The sequence below is a fragment of the Azolla caroliniana genome, unplaced genomic scaffold (assembly GCF_043228905.1).
Source record: "Azolla caroliniana isolate FFs.n. ecotype wild unplaced genomic scaffold, voAzoCaro1.0.p SCAF_20, whole genome shotgun sequence".
Taxonomy (NCBI): Eukaryota; Viridiplantae; Streptophyta; class Polypodiopsida; order Salviniales; family Salviniaceae; genus Azolla; species Azolla caroliniana.
In genome coordinates, this window is record NW_028230455.1 from 15,411,999 (window position 1) to 15,427,511 (window position 15,513).

The 15,513-nt window shown below is 42.9% G+C and overlaps 1 long non-coding RNA gene across 2 annotated transcripts; it reads left to right on the top strand.

Annotated features, from left to right (window-relative positions):
- The first annotated feature begins 201 nt into the window (after positions 1-201).
- Positions 202-5,580, top strand: LOC147851223 (uncharacterized). 2 transcript variants are annotated; one of them, XR_015531638.1, is made up of 3 exons: positions 202-307; positions 5,150-5,289; positions 5,363-5,580. It is a non-coding gene; the product is annotated as an uncharacterized LOC147851223 (long non-coding RNA). The 2 variants fall into 2 exon arrangements; XR_015531639.1 differs by lacking the exon at positions 202-307 and adding an exon at positions 4,775-4,890 and having other exon boundaries at positions 5,150-5,580.
- Positions 5,581-15,513: the final 9,933 nt, after the last annotated feature.

Genomic DNA, 15,513 nt, shown 5'->3' on the forward strand with positions numbered 1-15,513 from the left:
CTTGCTTGCATGTACAATCTCTTTTTCGAATGACATGTCTTGCCACTGGAAACCCAAGCTTCATTGTGGCTTCCTGCCATGTAGGAATTGCTATATGCTTACATGTGATGCAACAACTAGAATAAGCAACCGAATTTTCAAGAATTTTACTTATCAAGGTTGGACTTGAGAGGGATAATGAAGATGGCAGCAATAAACAGAGTGCGAGGAGCGATGGTAGAACAACGGCCAATACCTGATTCGACGCACAAAGGGGGTTCCGATGTACCTCCCCTCGATCAGCCTTCTACCTCTCCCCATATTTCAGGTAAGGTCGTCTCACTCTCCTTGTTAGATAATGATAAGAATATTGTGTTGGCAGAAGTACAACGACTACAGGAGGTTTCTCTGGTAGCTCATATGGAAGGATCAAGGCCAAATAGGCCTGAGTTGCGTCGAATGTTGTACGCTTCCTTCCCAGAAGAAATCAACATTGTTATGGACATCCAATTCATGGGCAAAGGATGTTATTATTTGGAGTTTGCCGATTCTTCTTCAGTGGATCGTTTGTTGAAGATGAAACAAACAACAATGCAGGGCAATTCGATATCTTTCTACAGGTGGACTCATAATGTGGTTGCAGATGATATTTTGCAGCACAAAGAAGCCCAGATGATCTTTACAGCCGTTTTTCCAGGATTGAAGAAAGAATGGCATCAAGTATTAGCTCAAATAGGTTCTCTTTTAGGTATTGTAATAGCGATTAAAGATGAGGCGTCACATGAAGATGAGCGTATACGAGGAGCACCAGCAATGAGGATTTTGGCCCCCCGAAATAGTGTTTTACCATCTTCAGTGTTGCTGCCAAATTTGCAAGAAAATAAAGAGCCATTGCCCCAAAGGATTGTGTATCAGGGGCTTCCGGATCAATGTTTTATATGTAGGCATTTTGGGCATTTAGGGAAGGATTGTCCTCGGAAACGTTATAGATCAGAGGAGGCCCCTAAGCCAACTACTAAGGTGGGGAGATCTGACTGGACTCCAGTAGCAGCTAAACATACTTTTAAACAATTTAACTCACCAATCAATTCTATAGTTTTGTTCGATGGTAATCCGTACAATACTTTGAATAACGATGAAGATAGGAATATCTCCTCACAAAATATTGTAAGGGAGAAGAATAACGTTGTTGAAATACAGAATCCAACAACCTCGAAACATGATCATGAAGCCTTGACTATTAAAGAAAGTAAGGATAGACATCATGGTAATCGTTTGGGGGATAAAGGGAAGCATATCATTCAATCCTTGCCTCACCCAGTGCCTCAGGACAAGGCGCGACAAATTGACTGTTCGGGGATTGACATGGATTGTGAAAAGGAGTTATCGTTAGTAATCTATGAGGAGGATCCATCAAAACAAAAGTCTCTCTCCGTAGTGGAAACGATGGTTGCTCAAGATATTAATGATTTTTCCTTTTCGGCAGTAACTTTGGTTCCACATGATAGTATGACATTGGACAAAGCAATGCCAATCTATGCACATAAATACTCCAGTAAAGATATGATGATAACTAGAAGACAATTACGTGTTGCTGAAGAAGGAAAACGCCGAGGACAAGTTTTGGCCGGAAAAAGGACAGTTTCATAATACTTAGTTCTTTATTATTATTAATGGATGTTCTAAATATAATCTCATGGAATGTTCAAGGATTAGGAGGTAGTAGGTTTCGAAGAATGAGAGGGGTTTTTAGACAGGAGTTAAAAAAGCCTTATGTAGGACCAATAGATGTGCTCATTATTCAGGAGCATCATTTAGGGGAACAACACATCTTAAAATATGGGAATCTTCTCCCCGGGAGGTGGCAACAATTCTAGTTGCCGGCTTTTGGACCGAATGATACCCAGGGAGGTTTATGTATTGCGGTTTCACATATTTGGGCTACACATGTAAGTATGTCTGGATCATTAGCAAATAAAAGAGCACAATATATTGTTTTTCAAATAGGAGCGATTAAGTGGGGTTTGCTTAACCTTTATGCACCAAACTCTGAAGCAGCAAGGTCTCGTTTTTGGTCTGAAATTCTATTACAAATACCTCAAATTGACCATTGGGCATTAGTTGGGGATTTTAATATGTTAGAGGATGTGCAAGATAGGCAAGGTGGTAGTTTACGCATTATCTCTAGGTCAGAATTTAGGGAGTGGGAAAAACTATGTCTGTCACTACAATTGGTTGATCTTTGGTCAGTACAATCCTTTAATAGAATACCAGAATCTCTATCTTTTTCAAGATCTGACAGGAGATTGGCAGGGGTCAACCTTTCTCGTTTGGATAGGTTTTATGGGGATGCTTTTATGTGGACTAGAGGTGGTCAATTAGGAATCTTACCTAGTTGTTCTTTTTCTGATCATTCACCTCCTAAGTTAAAATTCTTTTTATCATCGACAAGAAGGGCTAGTAGATTTAGAATCCTAATTCCGTTTTTCTTAGAGACGATTGTAAACATTTTGTTCAAAGTATTTGGTTTCGATATCATTATGATGCGGAATCCGATATCTTGTTTAATGTGGTGCATGTGTTGAAAGAAATTCAAGAATTTTTTCAAAGTAAAGCGAAAGCTTTGTACCTTGATTATGATTTCAAGATTGGAAGATACAAACGAGGTTTGACAGCGTTACAACATTTGCAACAAAGGTGGCCTAGATCTGTAGATTTAGCCACGAGAATTATTGATGTTGGGAAAACAATTACTGATATGCAATTGCAGAAGTCAGATTTTTGGTATCATAAATCCTTTGCAAGATGGACTAGACAGGCGGATACAATTTGTAAAGGGTTTTTTAAACCTCATCGCATTAAATCACATAAGTCTCAACCGACGAGTATGAGACGAGTTGATGGGTCTTTTACATCGAATGTGATAGAGATGAGGGACATAACATCCTCTTTTTATAGTCATTTGTTGACAACAGTTCCAATTTCAAGAAATAATGTGATTAAGAGGGATGTTGTTTGGGCTTCGGTCTCTAATCGAGTCTCATTGGAAATGCAAATTTCTTTGCTTGCACCGTTGCAACCTTCGGAGGTTTTGTTAGCAGCAAAAGCTTTAGGTAAGGATATGTGTCCAGGTGTTGATGGGATGGGGATTTCATGGTATCTAGAGTATTGGGATAGGATTGGTAATGTTTTGACTTCTGCGAATGGGCTTTCCAATGCAATGGATTAGGGTTGTCGCAACTTTGTATAGGACCGCTCATAGTTCTCTTTTGTTTGCAGGTGATGTTGGTTGTAGATTTCCAATTTCGAGATCAGTAAGACAAGGGTGTCCACTAGCTCCCTTTTTGTTTATTTTAGTCTCTGAAGCTTTTTCTGATTACCTTAGGAGTAGGAATGTACAAACTCGTGGCATAGCCTTACCGATACAAGGATATGCAACCATGACTGTTGATTCAGAATTTGTTGATGACACCGCTTTATATGTTTCTGCAGATAAGGAGAATTTGTTGAATCTTCAACAAGCAGTAACAGATTTTTGTGATGCTTCAGGAGCTTTGATTAATTGGGACAAGTCTATGGGATTTTGGGTCGCGTCTTCCTCTCCTCCACAAGATGTGCCAACTCCAGGTTTTATTTGGGTGCCTCGAGGTAGAGCAGTAAGGTATCTGGGTTGTCAAGTAGGGCTAGAGTTGTCAGCAGAAGATATGCTAACACCCCTTTTATTACGAGTTAGAAATAAATTGTTATATTGGGATACAACTAATTTGTCTTTACTTGGAAGGGTAGTTGTGGCAAACTCTGTTTTGCTCGCATCAATGTGGTATATTGCTTCAACGTGGTTATTTTCACGTTCCATTATATTGAAATTACAACGCTTGGTTCGTAGTTTTATTTGGGGTGCTTCGCTGGGATCAAGGGTTGTTGCAAAAGTTGCTTAGCCGGTTTTAATCCGGCCAATAAGGGAAGGTGGACTAGGCTTAATAGATCCTATGCTCCAGAGTAAGGCTCTTCTTGCGAAGCATGTTGTGAGAGGATTTATGCCTAGGGATGAGTTGTGGAAAAATTTATAGTTGTTAGATATTCGTAACATTAAGCCTACCTTAGGAGGACAGTGGCAAGATAGTTGTAGATGGTTGTTTAATTCTGAATTTCTAATTAAGGCTCAAAATGTTGGTTCTAGAAGATTTTTTACAGGTATTTTGAGGGCATGGAAGGACATTAGAGAGGCTCTATTATTTCAACTACCTTCAACAGAAGCCCAATTTCTAAGACAACCATTGCTATGGAATCCTTTCTTTACTGATAGCTCTGGTTGTGTTTTAGGTATTAGGCCGCATTTATCGTGGGGGAAAATGGACTCAGGACCAGCTACAAGTGTGGCTGATTGGGACTAAAAACAATTCTTCTCTTCATTACGAGGGGGATGTTTGATGTCCGTTCAGATTCACTAGGCTTTTCAGAATTGCCAAAGGCAAATTACCTTACATAATAATTATCCATGGTACGGTCTTTTCTCACCTTTGGGCATTTTAATAGGTGTCAGGGCTTACATTGATGAGGGTGCAATAAGATTTTATGATGTTGGAGATGCTGGTCTTTTATATTTAGTGGAAGAAGAAGCTAAAATTATGCAACTAGCCTCCCAAAAACCCATTAGGGTAATTGCTAGGTTAGAGAAGAAGATTTTCCTGGATCCTAACCCTTTTTTGGCAGACCACGCACGACAACTGTGGGCATTTCAAAGTAAGCCGGTGGAACACCTTAATTGGGATCCGGCTGATTACGCATGGCGGTTAAATGAACAAGAAAGTAGAACTCTTCCTTTTTTTCAGTATTCTGTGGCCTACGGGAGACGCTTCTTGTTGCAACGCCATTCTATAAGTCCTGCTGCACAAAAGTACTGGGAGTCAGGTGCAATATCACCTCAATATTTGGCAGCTTACTGGAAAAGTCTATGGACCTTACCATGTTTGCGGAGAGCCATTTCTTTTAAGTGGTTATTACTTCATTATGCTTTACCTATAGGTTATCATCTAAAAGCACAGGTTCATGATCGTCGTTGTGTGTGTTGCCAATTACAGGAGGAGACTTTGAAACATTTGTTTTGGACTTGTGTTGCAGCTCAACAATATTGGGGAAGAATACTCAGGTTGTTTTGTTGTAAATATAGAGGAGCGATTTTTACATGGGGAGCTGTTTTTTGGGGGTCTTTGGATGTCCAAGTATCAATGTACGAGGGGGAGCAATGTGTGGAAGCATTGCGTGTGTCGGAGAATAGAATTGAAGCAGTTCTTCCGAATAGTCTGGGTGGTAAATATTTTAAACAGTCTTTTGTTTGGAATATTGTCTCGATTAATGCTTTATGGGTGTGGTGGAAGTGTAGGTGTAGCAAGAAATATGAAGGTATCGAGTACAATGTGGTGGATATGATAAAGATGTTATGGGACAACTTAGTACATACAGTTAAGGGAGAGTACGATAATATAAAAGGAACAACAGAAAAGGTGCATAAGAAAAGAAGAAAAATTCGTCAGACATGGAGGCCAATACCTCTATGGTTGGATGGGACACATGAAAACTGTTGGAATTATGTGCCACCACGATGGTTGTTTTCTCCGCCTAATCCTTTCTTATTTCAGAGCACATAACAACATAACTTGTTGACAAACATAATAATTCTGTTGTTTTGGGAGGAAGAAGTATTCCTATGGTGTGATAGGGAGATATTTATAGATTTCTATTCAAAGAATCTGTATTGTTTAATACTTTTCGGCAGGTTTCCTTACTTACCTAATGGACTATGAAGCAGTGTCGTTGGACATGATAAGTGATGCTGTTGGTGGAAATCAAGGACATGGCAAGCCAAAATTTGGTGCCGATTAGTGAGATGGTGAGATGGTTGTTGTGGACGTAAGAAGCAAATTCTTTTTGAAGCAACATTCTTTTGAGGGGTAAGGAGGAGTGAAGATGGTGTGGGGTTTGAAGCATAGTATCATGAGTTGGTGAGGGAGTTTTTTACACTAGGGGGAAGCAATTTTTTATGACTGCCTGAGGAGAGTATTCATTGGCATTAGGTTGAATCTGAGTAGGTTGAAGATGGGGAATAGAAGAGTGGTTTGGCTTTGCTCGGGGAAGTCATCCTTATGGGATTTTTTTATTTTTTTTTATTTAATTTTTGCTTTGTGCTTGTCACAAAGATGGATGATGTTACAGGATGTTGAAGCAGTTCTAGGGAGTGATAGGGAGGCTAGATTATGTTTCAATTCTTTTCGAATTTGGGGAGTGCTTTGCTCAGTTTTTTGGGAAGGATGATTGGAGTCATATAGTCAAAAGGTAGTGTACTAGGATGTATACATTACGTTGCAAGTCTTATGTATTGTTGAGTATGAACAGGTTGAATGGGGAAAATAGAAGACTGTCTTAAGATGCAGCTACCGTGTGTACGTTGAAAGTGGAAAATAGAAGACTGGTTTGGCTTTGCTTGGGGAAGCCATCCTTCGGGGAAAATCTTCTTGCTTGTGACAAAGATGGATGATGTAAAAGGATGTTTGAAGCAATCCTAGGGAGTGACAGAGAGGCTACATTATGTTTCAAGTACCTTTCAAATTTGGGGAATGCTTTTCTCATTTTTCTAGGGAGGATGAGTGGAGACAAACTGTCAAAAGGTATTGTATTAAGATGTATACATTAGATAGTAGGTTTTATGTATTGCTACTTATGAGCAAGTTGAATGTGGAAGATAGAAGACTGCATAAAGATGCAACAACTTTGTGTACGTTGAAAGTGGAATTAGAAGAGTGGTTTGGCTTTGCTTGGGGAAGCCATCCTTATGGGGATTTTTTTTATTTTTGCTTCTATTCCTACTTTGTGTACATTGAAAATGGAAAATTACAAGAGTGGATTGGCTTTGCTTAGGGAAGCCATCCTTAGGAGAAAATCTTTTTACTATGGGGCAGAGTTGGATGATGTTTAAGGATGTTGAAGCAGTTCTAGGGAGTGACGAGGATGTCGAATACATGTGTATAATGGACGTATTCACATTACCCCGTTTTGGCCATTTATGTAATTAGCATAAAGGGTAGTTGCCCTAAGTCGGTCACTATATATAGTGACCTTGTAACCTTTTTGTAAGGTTGGATGTTGTATTGTTGCTTTGTGAAATAAAGAGTCTTTTTGTGTGTGTCTCTCTCTCTCTCTCTCTCTCTCTGTGCAACGACCTACAATCTCTCATACACAGGGAATAAACAGGAATCGAGTGCTTCTTGATCTTCCGCAAAGACGACATTGCTTCCAACATCTGGTATCAGAGCCTGCACAGTAGTCGGTCCTTCAATCCGCTGTCGGCCGTCGTCTCTGTATTCGGTTTCCTGCGTCATTCGAAGAGAGAGAGAGAGACACAAAAAGACTCTTTATTTCACAAAGCAACAATACAACATCCAACCTTACAAAAAGGTTACAAGGTCACTATATATAGTGACCGACTTAGGGCAACTACCCTTTATGCTAATTACATAAATGGCCAAAACGGGGTAATGTGAATACGTCCATTATACACATGTATTCGACACTCCCCCGTAATGGGCGTATACATGGGTTATCTAAAATTACAGGTATAGGCTTAGGTTCTCGGACATATCAGCTTTGTTCGAGTCGGTGGTATCAGAGCGAGGTTTGAGGGAAGGCTACTCATGAGTATCATTGCTCTGAGTTCATCCTCGATTGTCGTCCCCTGTGACGAGATTTGGGAGCTTATGCTTTCGTACTCATTGAGATGTGCTTGGACAGAATCGGTCCTTCAATCCGCTGTCGGCCGTCGTCTCTGTATTCGGTTTCCTGCGTCATTCGAAGAGAGAAGAAGAAGAAAAACGAGGTTTGCACCTCATCGCGTTAGATCATCTTCGCTTGGAGTAAGCCAGCAGGTTGTACTCTGTTCCTTGTGATCGTAACCGCTTGAGGTGAAATCCCCTTGTGCAACATTGACAACAACCCAAACTCGTGCTTCATCTGGCTGATCGACATTCGGGAGGATCAGTTGGATCCGTCTCTCTCGTTGCTGCAGTCAACCGAAGCAGAATCGGTCCAGATAATCGGTTCCAATAATCGGTATTCGGCATATATATCCGAAGCGAACCGGGCTCACTCCGACTCGGCGACATTCGGGAAGACCAGTCGGTTCTGTCCCTCAAGTTACCGGAGTCAATTCGAGCAAGTTCCGAAGCCGAACCGACTCGGGTTCAAATCCGACTAGAACGATATCGGGTGAGCCAACCGGCTGCACTCCAACAAGGTTCGTAGTCAACTCCGAACCGAGCTTCGTCAACCGAAACCGAATTTGATGGCATCAACATCCGGCTCGTCAGAAATGAGTCTACGAAAGTTCGATGGATCGAACTTCAACTTCTGGAAGGAACAAATGCAGGACTATCTCATAGTCAAGGGGCAAATCGATCCCATCGAAAATGAAGAACCTCCAGAAGGATACAAACCAATTGAGTGGCAGAAGCTGGACAGAATCGTCCGCGCCACGATTCGGATGCACCTATCGGAATCGGTATACTTTACGGTGCAATCGTGTACGACAGCATTTGAACTGTGGAAAACACTGTCGGACACCTACGAAAAGAAGGTCGCCGCAACAAAGATGTTTCTGATCCGGCGCCTCTACAACTTGCGGATGAAAGAATCCGATTCGGTCCAAGCACATCTCAATGAGTACGAAAGCATAAGCTCCCAAATCTCGTCACAGGGGACGGCAATCGAGGATGAACTCAGAGCAATGATACTCATGAGTAGCCTTCCCTCATCATGGGAAACTTTCGTCACAACCGTGTGCAACGCGTCAACCACGGCTGTCAAATACTCCGAAGTCACGAGCGCAATCCTGACCGAAGCAGCTCGGAGAAAGTCTTTTGCCAAAGACTCAACAGACGACGCTTACGTAGTACAAGGTTCGACAGACCGATCGAACATACGAGGAAGAGATTCCTCACGACCGCCGAACAATCAGCGAAGACGGAGCCAGTCACGGGATAACCGAATCTGCAACTATTGCAAGAAACCCGGACACATCAAAGCCGACTGCCGCGCACTCAAGAACAAGAACAACAAGAAGAGTGGCCGGCATGAGGAGGTCAACTACGTCAGCTTCTCAGCTGATGTGCTACCAGACGACCCGAATATACTATCAATCGAAAATCCAGTCGGATCAGAAGTTCTACTCACGACTGAAGAGTCGAGCACATGGCTCTTAGATTCGGGCGCGTCATTTCACGTGACTCCTCATCGATCCCAATTTCGGCAATATACGATCCGTCACTCCGACTCAGTTCGAGTCGGTAACTCGCAACACTGTGACATCATCGGAATCGGCACAGTAGAGCTCAACCTTGCAGGCGGCTCAACACTTGTACTCCACAATGTCCGACATGTACCCGAGCTCTCAAGGCCATTGATCTCAGTCGGACAACTAGATGAAGACGGCATTCGTGCCGGTTTCTCTTCGGGAGGGTGGACACTCCACAGGGGGAACCTCCTGCTTGCTAGAGGACCCAAGATACACTCATTGTATCCGTTACATGTTACGCTCAGAGAGGGTAACCTGTTTTTGGTGGATATTCCTGTGTCATCACTATGGCACCGAAGATTAGGACACCTCAGCAAGGCCGGCATCACGCACCTATCTAGAGCCGGATACATCCCCAAACTCTCCTTCTCGGACCATCAATTCTGCGAGCATTGCCAGTATGGCAAACAAGCAGCCGCGTCACACCCGACATCAGCACCAAGAGAAACGAGACCTCTTGATTTAGTCCATTCGGACGTCTGTGGCCCAATGCCGCATCAGTCTCTAGGCGGTGCCTCTTACTTCGTCACTTTTATTGACGATTCGACTCGCAAGGTGTGGGCTTATCCAATTCGCACCAAAGATCGGGTCTTCTCGATCTTCACCGATTGGCTCGCTATGGTAGAAAATCAAACCGACCGAAAGCTGAAATGCCTTCGGACAGACAATGAGGGAGAGTTCAAATCCGAAGAATTCGTCAAATTCTGCCGACAACGCGGCATCCGACGTGAATTTACGGCACCACACAGCCCGGAGCAAAACGGGATTGCCGAACGAATGAATCGGACAATCCAAGAAAGGATAGTTTCCATGCTCCAACACTCCGGACTGTCGGATGGCTTCTGGGCAGAGGCTCTACTCACGGCAGTGCACATAATCAATATGTCGCCAAGTAGACCTCTAGGACTTCAAATTCCTCAGGAACTATGGATCGGCAGTAAGCCGAATTACGACAAGCTGAGGATCTTCGGATGCGAGGCGTACGCCCTCATTCCGAAAGATGATCGCCGAAAACTTGCACCTCGGTCCAGGAAATGCATTTTCCTTGGATATGGGTCCGACGGCGAAATGGGATACCGACTCTGGGACCCCGAACGCAGGCAAATCGTTCGAAGTTCGGACGTTGTGTTCAACGAGTCGGCTATGAATCCACCAGTCGAAAAACCGATCGAAGTCCGAAGGGTAACATTTTCCGATGTGCCGACCCTTCAAGAAGGCCCCGCTCTCAACACACGGTCAGCTTCACGGGTAGCTGAACCTTACTCTACCGACTCGGACAACTCCGACTCGGCACAGCAGAACAACTCGCTTTCGGACCATCCGACCACGATACCCGATGCGACCAGTCCAATCATACCTCGACGATCCGAGAGACTGTCGCAACCTCCGGAGAGGTACTCTCCTGGAATTTTCTTCACCGACGCCGGCGAACCGACGTCTTACGAAGAAGCATCGACATCTGTCGATTCCGCCACCTGGCATCTGGCGATGGAGTCGGAAATGCACTCCATTCGGGCAAACAAGACTTGGGATCTGGTCGAATTACCTAGGAACCGACGTGCTCTTCCTTGCAAGTGGGTTTATCGACTAAAAGAGACGTCTGATTCGACCACCCCAAAGTACAAGGCCAGATTAGTTGCGAAGGGCTTCCGACAAGAATATGGCGTCGACTTCGACGAGATTTTTTCACCAGTGGTGAAAATGACAACCCTTCGTTTTCTGCTCGGCGTCGTGGCAGCCGACAACCTGGAGCTGATTCAGCTAGATGTCAAAACCGCCTTCCTCCATGGTGATCTCGAGGAAGAAATTTATATGGAGCAGCCGAAAGGCTTCGTGGCAACTGGCCAAGAACATCTAGTCTGCCGACTCAGGAAGAGTCTATACGGCCTCAAACAGGCACCGCGACAATGGTACAAGAAGTTCGACGACTTCATCCAATCGATCGGCTTCTCCAAAAGCGATGAAGACCATTGTCTCTTCACCAACACAGCTCAAGATGGATCACCCATCTTCCTCATCATTTACGTGGACGACATGCTACTTTCTGGACGCCACGCGGGCGAACTTGCCGATCTCGTTCGGCAACTGCGGTTGAAGTTTGCCATGAAGGACCTCGGTCCGGCACGACACATCCTTGGCATGAAAATCAGTCGGCATCGCGATAAACGACATCTTTTTTTGTCTCAGACCGACTATATCGGACGTGTCTTGGAACGCTTCAACATGCAATCCGCCAAATCTGCTTCAACCCCGCTCCCAATGAATCTTCGGCTCTCTCAGCGAGACTGCCCGACATCCGGCCCGGAGGGGGAAGATATGAAGTCGGTACCGTATGCACCGGCAGTCGGCTCCCTTATGTACCTGATGGTCGCGACACGGCCTGATATTTCTCACGCCGTAGGAGTCGTTAGCAGATTTATGCACAATCCTGGCCGATCGCATTGGAACGCAGTCAAGCATGTGTTCAGATATCTGGCTGGCACAAAAGACCATGGCATTCTTTTCGGTCCGAACCGAACCTCAGGCGTAGTTGGTTACACCGACTCGGACTTCGCCGGCTGTATAGACAGTCGGAAATCAACAACCGGATACTGCTTCAAATTCGGCAATGGAGCAATTTCGTGGAAGTCAAAACTTCAGGAGTGCACAGCGACCTCAACGACCGAAGCAGAATATGTAGCTGCGTCCGACGCAGCAAAAGAAGCTTTGTGGCTCGGTCGGCTGGCGCACACGTTTCGACAAGTCGACCATGACTCAGCTCCAGTTGTCTACAGCGACAGTCAAGGTGTTGTTGCCTTGTCGAAAAATCCGGTTCACCACAACGCCTCCAAACATATCGACGTTCGATATCACTTCGTTCGGGACTGCGTCATTTCAGGGAAAATCGGTCTAGAGAAAATATCCACAACCGACAATGTCGCAGATGGAATGACCAAATGTCTTTCGGCAGACCGCTTTCGGTCTCTTCGGCATCAGATGGGCGTAACGACAAACCAGTCCGGTTAGAGCCGGACACAGAGCAGGATGGTTCCCGACAACCGACATCAGTTCCTAAATGATCGGCTTCAACTGTTCCGACCCGACCAGTTCGGTCTTCTGCCTTCGGACCCTGCCGACTCGAACAAAGCTGATATGTCCGAGAACCTAAGCCTATACCTGTAATTTTAGATAACCCATGTATACGCCCATTACGGGGGAGTGTCGAATACATGTGTATAATGGACGTATTCACATTACCCCGTTTTGGCCATTTATGTAATTAGCATAAAGGGTAGTTGCCCTAAGTCGGTCACTATATATAGTGACCTTGTAACCTTTTTGTAAGGTTGGATGTTGTATTGTTGCTTTGTGAAATAAAGAGTCTTTTTGTGTCTCTCTCTCTCTCTCTCTCTCTCTCTCTGTGCAACGACCTACAATCTCTCATACACAGGGAATAAACAGGAATCGAGTGCTTCTTGATCTTCCGCAAAGACGACATTGCTTCCAACAGAGGATAGATTATGTTTTATTTTCTTTTCAAATTTGGGGAATGGTTTTTTCTTTTTCTGGGGAGGATGAGTGGAGACAATTGGTAGCATGTTTTAGGTGTAGCTAACTATGTGCAGATTGAAGAAGGATGGTGTTTCACAATGCAACTTCTTTGTGTGGGGGCCATTACTTATCAGCTCATTTAGTCTGCCAGGATTAAACATGTTTGATGGGACAGACTCCCATTATTTTCATTCCAGTGCATGTGGTTACCATTGGATGTGGGACTCTAGGCTTTTTAGTTATGGCAAATGGGAGGATCTATGCTTCTTGTTGTCCAATGCACAATGGTGGATTGAGGAGCACAAATTTGATGGTTTTCGTTATGATGGTGTAACATCAATGATGTACACTCATCATGGACTACAGGTTTCCTTTACTGGGAATAACAATGAGTGTTTTGGAATGGCTACAAATATAGATGCTTTGAATTACCTCATGTTGGCAAATGAAATGATCTATGCTTTATAGCCAAATGCCATTACTGTTGGAAAAGATGTAAGTTGAATGCCTACCTTTAGTCTCCCTGTTGGAGATGGAGGTGTTGGTTTTGACTATAGGATGCATAAGGCAGTTGCAGACAAGTGGATTGAATTGCTAAGAAAAAAGACATGTTGAGAAAATGTGTTGTTTATGCTCAAAGCCATGATCAAGCTTTAGTTGGAGACAAGACAATCACATTTAGCCTGATGGACAAGGATATGTATGGCTTTATGGCCCTTGATGGACACAACACCAGCAATTGATATTAGAGGACAACACAGTTGATTTTATTGGTCATGCGTGAACCTTATACCGAGATGATGCATATCTAGAGTCTTTTACTAAATAAAACATGTGTATAAAACTGAGATATTGTGATGTTTTAGGCTATTATAACCAGCATTAAGCTTGTGGATTATGAAAGTGCTAACAAATTAATATAGTTTTAGGGAAAATAAATGTGGATGTTACAGAGAAAGATGTTCTGCCCCTAAAAACTTCTTTTGCAAGTATATGATGGCTTCTTTTGAATTCCAGGAAGAGTTTTCAGAGAAGTAGAGCTTGGAGAGTCCATCAGATATGCTTTAGGTGATGTTGTTGAAGGTTGGTTAAATGAACTTTTCTGTTTGAATGCTGCAAATCACATTCCCAAACTTGAGGGCAGCTTGCCTCATCCAAGTGGTTATACGTAATATAAAGATTTTTTACAAATGTCACAGTGAAATGTGGCTAATGTTCTAAGTCATTACCTCGTTTTCGAGGAGGCTCTCTGTATATATACCCTTTGTATGAGCTTGGTGAATTAGCACAAGGTTTTGCACGACTGAGTGCAGTTTATGGTGGGACATATATGCTTGCAAAACCAGAGTGTAAGGTAGAATTTGATGACGAAGGAAAGGTTTGTGGTGTCACATCGGATGGAGAGACGGCGAGGACAAAGAAGGTTGTAGGTGATCCATCATATATTCCAAACAAGGTGAAAAAGCTAGGCAGGAAATCTGACATGAATTAGTCTTTTGGGACCCATGGATGAAATTTTCTTCGATACCTATGATAGATTTGTACCAATCAATGAACCTTCATTGGATCAATGCTATATATCCAATAGCTATGATGCAACCACCCATTTTGAGACCGTTGTGGAAGATGTTTTGGCAATGTATACAACTATCACTAGAAAGGTTTTGGATTTGTCTATGGATGTAAGTGCAGCTAGTGCAGCTGATGAGTATTTCTTTTTGCCATCTCTCTTTATGGGAGACATATAGTTCATTACAGAGCCAAATTGCAATATTTTTTTCTCCATATGTTAAGACCAGCCAGATATTCTGGTGTCTTGCATAGGGTTTGCCAAGGACAATGATCATGATTAGGAATGATTATTATGGTGGAGAGTCAGCATCTCTCAATCTTACATAGTTGTGGTCCAAATTTAGAGGCAATGACAAGCCTCCTATGTTTAAAGCCGTTGATGGGAGCTATGTTTTTCACAAAGGGAAGATCCACAAGGTTCCTACTACAGATGTAGTAGCATTGAAGTCTCCCCTCATGGGTCTATTTGAGTTTGACTTGGGAGATGCAAGTTATTTAAGATATATGGGACTGCAAGTAGCTTGGAATGTGTCTACAGAATAGCTTGGAATGTGTCTACAGAATAACTTTCAGATTAGTTGACTAGTTTTCTCTACTTTGGAGTACATAGATTGCTTTCCTCAAACCATCATCTTATAAAGATGAGTTGGGAAAAATATTTTGTATGTTGTTGTTATGACTTTTCTAAAAACTAATGGAAGGATGTGTTCTTTTGAAAAGGAAAAAAAACCTAGAATAAGCAACCAATATAAGCATAAAGCAAAATATGGAGTGGTATATCTGATCAAATTGATTTAAAACACCATAAATGTAACTAGTTATCTTAACAATGTAGATCCTGAAGAAAGTAAGAGAGAAACCTTCCTCATACTAATGAAGCTTGTAACTTGTGTTTGGGTGCAAGCCAGCTTATTGACATGACACATTTTCCGGTCTCCAAAGATATTGTTTCTGTAAAATTCATAGGTAGCATCCATAGGCTGCACATAATTTCCTTTATTAAAAAATTCTGAATTGAGCATGATTGCATCTATTTACAAGGAATGATTGAGGGAGGTTATAGCTCTTGTAATTGTTGTCCATAGGCC